Raw genomic sequence first — 5,524 nt, forward strand, 5'->3', positions numbered from 1 at the left:
CCTGGGTGGCTCAGTCTGCTGGGCCTGACTCAGTCTGACTTTTGGTTTTGGCTCAGGTCATGATCCCAGGGTCCTGGGATCTGGCCCCTCATCCGGCTCATTGTTCAGCAGGAAGTCTGCTTCTCCCTCTGCCTGCTGCTCCCCCTGCTTGTGCTCTCTCTCTGTCAAATAAATAAAAATGAAATCTAAAAAAAAAAAAAAAAAATTTAAGTTCCTGGGTCAGTTTTCTATAAAAGACCAGCCATAAAGCCCTCAGTGGTAACCCATACAGAACGACTCTCACTCTAAGAGACCTTTCTATCTTTTCTCACCTTCACTTAACAAACTATCACTCTATCCTGTTGTGTCCCCGAGATTCATTCTTCGACTCCCTGGACGAGAACCCTGCAACCTTCATCCCTTCGGTTATAATCCTGTCTCTAGTCCTCCCATAGGCTACGCGCTGTTGGAAGGCAGCTCTGTAATCTCAGAGGCTGTCTTCAGTAAGGTCATCAGGTTCAATTACTTCAAACATTCTTGTGTCAAGACTTTAAGTCCCATCTCCAGCTAGGCCACTTGCCCCCTGAGTATATCTGGTGTCTGTAGTTTTCAAGGCGTGATATCATCCTGCAGAAATCCTTCCAGGAGAAAGGAGACACTGCTACAGACACACAGGCTGTGATTTTTGAGTGACTCCTAGAGGACTCCTGGGTGGCTCAGTCAGTTAAGCATCTGCCTTAGGCTCAGGTCAAGGTCCCAGGATCCTAGGATTAAGCCAGCATCTGGCTTCCTGTTCAGCAGAGAGTCTGCTTCTCCCTCTCCCTCTGCCTGCCTCTCTCTCTGCTTGTGCTCTCTCGCATGCTCTCTTTGTCAAACAAAGTCTTAAAAAAAAGAGAGAGAGAGACAGAAAGAGTGATTCCTAGTAAGAGGAGATACCCATAGGAGATGGAGCTGGGCTTGGCACCTTGCTAATAATTTGACAGGAATTAATGATGTAGCTTACATTTACTGAATACGTATGTGCCAGCCACTATTCAAAGTGCTTTATGTGTATTGTCTCATTGAACCTTCACAACAACCCTAGGAGATGGGTACTCTTATGCTCAACCTCATTTTACAGAAGAGGAAACTGGTACAAGAGAATAACTTGTCTAAGGCAATGCTGCCAGTAAGTGGCAGAAGCATAATTCAGACCCCGGGGGTTAATTTCAAACCCCTTGTATACTTGCAGTCACTGGTGTTTATTGCCTTGTGCTTGGCCAAGATTTTGATTTTTAACATTTTTACAAAGCAGTAAAGAATATATTTCCCTGAGTCTTGGTTTCTGCTAATTTGATAGTAAACAAAATGTTAACTCCATTATATGCAACTTTTTTTTTTACAAGATTTTATTTATTTATTTGATGGACAGAGCTCACAAATAGGCAGAGAGGCAGGCAGAGAGAGAGGAGGAAGCAGGGTCCCGATGCAGAGAAGCAGAGAGCCCGATGCAGGGCTCGATCCCAGGACCATGGGACCATGACCTGAGCTGAAGGCAGAGGCTTTAACCCATTGAGCCACCCAGGCACCCCTGTATGCAACATTTATATAATAGTAGAATGAGACACAGGCCAGAATATGTCCTCTTTTACCAGATTTATGATCTCATAACAAATATATATTATTTGGCTTCTGACTTCAGAATTTGAAAAAAAGCAGAGGGGGAAAGAGGGCACTGAGCTTCGTTGCAGCCAGAGGTGACCCTGGTTGATTCCTCAGTTGTAAAAGGAAGGAACTGGATTCCACTGCTAGTGAAGGGACCTCCTCTTGCTCAGATCTCACGTCCAGAGGAGTAAATCTCTGCGGGGAGTTCCCAGCACCGAGGCAGAAGGCAAGAGCAAATATCTGCCTTGAAAGAGGCGGACTCTCTGGTGCCCCTTGAGTCACGCAGATCAAACTGAAATGAACAAGTGGGTATCTGTTCCCTGCTTCTCGTGTGTGAGGCTGATTGGCAGCAGTGCTATGCTTAGGTGTTTGACGGGCTCTGCTGCTCCTACTAAAAATAAGCAGCCAGTGTGAGGAGTGAGTCATTTTCATACAGGACTATGTGGAGGAACAAAGTGACAAAGGTCACAGCGGCCCCGTGTGAGATGATTTCCCTTCTGAGCAGATACTGCACCCTGTTCCCAACCAGCCCCTCTTTTTCTGTTTTATTTTAGATAAGCCGTAGACCTTAAATAGAAAATCGACTCAACAGTCCTTGATTGTGTTTCAATTTGTTCATATCCTGTTCCCTGTTTGTAGACTGGCCTCGTCCTTAGGGCTGGATTTGTTACTTTTCTGGGGGAATAGACATTGATGTTAACGTTGGTGTTAACGACCACAGTTTGCACAGTGATTACATACGCATATATGCTTAGTTGCTTTGGAATAGTCAGCCACAGCTCTGGCGACGTGGCAACACGTGGACAAGTTCCCAGCTTTCTCTAGAGGGAGTAAAGTCTTATCAGGACAGGATCCATCCTGGGCGAAACTGTAAAGTAATGTTGTCCTGTTTTTGGGGGGGGGGTTTGTTTGTTTGTTTTTTAAAGATCTTATTTATTTACTTGACAGAGATCACAAGTAGGCAGAGAGGCAGGCAGAGGGAGAGGGAGAAGCGGGCTCCCTGCTGAGCAGAGAGCCCAATGTGGGGCTGATTCCAGGACTCTGGGATTATGACCTGAGCCGAAGGCAGAGGCTTTAACTCACTGAGCCACCCAGGCGCCCCACTAACATTCTTTCTTTCTTTTTTTTTTTTTTTAAGATTTTATTTATTTATTTGGCAGAGAGAGATTACAAGTAGGCAGAGAGGCAGGCAGAGAGAGAGAGGAGGAAGCAGGCTCCCTGCTGAGCAGAGAGCCCAATGCGGAACTCGATCCCAGGACCCTGAGATCATGACCTGAGCCGAAGGCAGCGGCTTAACCCACTGAGCCACCCAGGCGCCCCACTAACATTCTTTCTTAACCTAACTTTTTTCCCCCAGATTTGCCTTCCTAAGAAGCGATGACATAAGCTCCAAAATTATTTCAGGCTTCTTTCCCTTCCCCAATAAAATACCCATTCCCTTGCGGTTGCTGATTTCATCTACCTATTTGTTAGAAATTAGTTGATTAAACAAAATATAAAGGCTAAGAGGGTGCCTGGCTGGTTCAGTCAGTAGAGCGTGGGACTCTGGATCTCAGGGTTATGAGTTCAAGCCCCATGTTGGGTGCAGAGACTACTTTAAAAAAAAAAAGTCTTAAAAATTAAAAAATATAAGGGGTGAAATTGGACCATGTGTTTCATAAAATGATTCACCCTAGCAGTATCATCCACAGATAAGCCTTACCTACATTCATAAATGAATGACTTCGAATGGCTTATCCACCTGTTATCTTTCTTTGTGATCCAGCCCAGAAGCTCCTCAAACCAAAGTGTTCAAAGTGAACTTATTTTATTTTAAAGATTTATTTACTTATTTTAGACAGAGACTCAGCGAGCACAAGCAGGTGGGGGCAGAGGGAGAGAGAGTCTTATGCAGACCCTGCACTGAATGCAGAGCCTGATCTCACTACAGGTATCCGAGCTGAAACCAAGAGTTGGGCGCTTAATGGACTGCACCACCCGGGATCCCCCAAACTTATTTTATTTTTAAAAAGTAACCTTCTGGAGCACCTGAGCAGTGGGTTAAGCCTCTGCCTTCAGCTCGGGTCATGATCTCAGCGTCCTGGGATGGAGACCCGCATTGGGCTGTCTGCTCAGCGGGGAGCCTGTTTCCCCCTCTCCCTCTGCCTGCCTCTGCCTACTTGTGATATCTCTCTCTGTCAAATAAATAAATAAAGTCTTTAAAAGAAAAAAAAGGCAACCTTTCTTCCTGAATTAGTTCTCTTGATTGGTGGTACCACCATTTACTCATTTGCCAAGCCAGAAGCCTGTGAGTCCCTTTCTATCACCCTCTCCATCTAGCAAGTTCTGTCCATTGACTCTTTCAAGTATTTCTCACACCCATAACCATGGCCATTACCTTAAGTAACATGGGGATGGGGAGGCAGGAAGGGAGATTGACAGATGCCAATGGAATGCTAAGGGAAAGATCTGAAATCAGTTGACATTAACCTGGCAAGACATTAACCTGGCAAACCAGACAAAATTTTTGCCCCTTACCCACAGTATTCTGGCCCCCTCTCTATCTACCCCCCATTCCAGCATATTAGTGGCCTTGCCAGCAGGTCACCCAAAGTGTAGAGAAAATCACTGATCCCTGATAAGATTTAACCAGGAGTCTGAAGTTGAGATGGAGAAACAACAATGGGAAAAGGCCTCACTTATTCAGACTGGAACATCAGTAGGATAGGGGAAAGGAGAACAGGTATGAAGACCATAAAACTATCAGATGTTCATCCTTATTTTTGGAAGTCCACGCTTTGTTTTAGAGAGTAAGAGGGGTGTTGAATAAGTGGAAAGTACCACTAAGGACTCTACCCTCACCGCATCTGGGGCTCAGGAAGATGCTTCCCTGAAGACCCTACATACCAACCTAGGGAGCAGGTACATCAAGTTGTCTGTGCTGGGGGGGGGCGGCGGCGGTTAGGCCCTGGGAGGCCTGGAGGCTTAGCTTTGCAAGCCAAGCCTGGGGACTTGGTGGCAGAAGTGGATGGTAGACAGCAGCTGGCTCTGAGGTGAGGGCTGCAGGGAAGGCTGCCACCCCAGCCAGACTTCAGAGACATCTCACATAACATCAGAGTTACAGGAGGCCAAATGAAACAGGGAGCCATACATGGGGGATGGGGAGCAGGGCATGAGCTGCAGTAGCTCTGAAGGCCCAGGCACACAAGAATATGACTTGCTTGAGACCAGCCAGAGACCATTCACCTTTACCCACCTCCAACAAGTGCCTAAAGACATACTTAGCCCTCTTACTGTCAGTGCTCTTACGGGGAGTTTCAGGAGGGGTAGGGGGTAGCCAAAAGACGGTGTTCTTCTTCTTCTTCTTTTTTTAAAGATGTTTTATTTGTTATTTAAGAAAGAGAACACAGAGGGAGAGGAGGAAGCGGACTCTGTGCTGAGCAGAAGTCATGACCTGAGCCCAAGGCAGATGCTTAACCGACTGAGCCACCCAGGTGAGTCCTGGGGTTTATGAGTCACCCAGGTGCCCCCAACTTGCTATTTTAAAAATCTATCTTTTGGGATGCCTGGGTGGCTCAGTTGGTTAAGTAAGCATCTGCCTTTGACTCAGGTCATAATCCCAGGGTCCTGGGATCACGTCTGGATTCCGGCTTCCTGTTCAGCCAGGCTCTGCTTCTCCCTCTGTCCCTCTTCTCTGCTCCTGCTCTCTCTCTGACAAATAAATAAATCAAGTCTAAAAAAAAATATCTTTGGGGTGCCTGGGTGGCTCAGTGGGCTAAAACCTCTGCCTTCAGCTCAGGTCATGATCCCAGGGTACTGGGATCGAGCCCTGCATCCAGCTCTCTGCCTAGCAGGGAGCCTGCTTCCCTCTCTCTCTGCCTGCCTCTGCCTACTTGTGATCTCTGTCTGTCAAATAAATAAG

Source organism: Neovison vison, chromosome 5, assembly GCF_020171115.1.
Source record: "Neovison vison isolate M4711 chromosome 5, ASM_NN_V1, whole genome shotgun sequence".
Lineage (NCBI taxonomy): Eukaryota > Metazoa > Chordata > Mammalia > Carnivora > Mustelidae > Neogale > Neogale vison.